Genomic DNA, 549 nt, shown 5'->3' with positions numbered 1-549 from the left:
ATTGATTCTTCCAATCCATGAACATGGTATATTTCTCCATCTATTAGTGTCCTCTTTGATTTCTTTCACCAGTGTTTTATAGTTTTCTATATACAGGTCTTTAGTTTCTTTAGGTAAATATATTCCTAAGTATTTTATTCTTTCCGTTGCAATGGTGAATGGAATTGTTTCCTTAATTTCTCTTTGTTTTCTCATTATTAGTGTATAGGAATGCAAGGGATTTCTGTGTGTTGATTTTATATCCTGCAACTTTACTATAATCATTGATTAGTTCTAGTAATTTTCTGGTGGAGTCTTTAGGGCTTTCTATGTAGAGGATCACGTCATCTGCAAACAGTGAGAGTTTTACTTCTTCTTTTCCAATTTGGATTCCTTTTATTTCTTTTTCTGCTCTGATTGCTGTGGCCAAAACTTCCAAAACTATGTTGAATAGTAATGGTGAAAGTGGGCACCCTTGTCTTGTTCCTAACTTTAGAGGAAATGCTTTCAATTTTTCACCATTGAGGATAATGTTTGCTGTGGGTTTGTCATATATAGCTTTTATTATGT

The sequence above is a fragment of the Bison bison genome, unplaced genomic scaffold (assembly GCF_000754665.1).
Source record: "Bison bison bison isolate TAMUID 2011002044 unplaced genomic scaffold, Bison_UMD1.0 scf7180017864525, whole genome shotgun sequence".
NCBI lineage: Eukaryota > Metazoa > Chordata > Mammalia > Artiodactyla > Bovidae > Bison > Bison bison.
Note: the sequence above shows the minus strand (reverse complement) of the source record.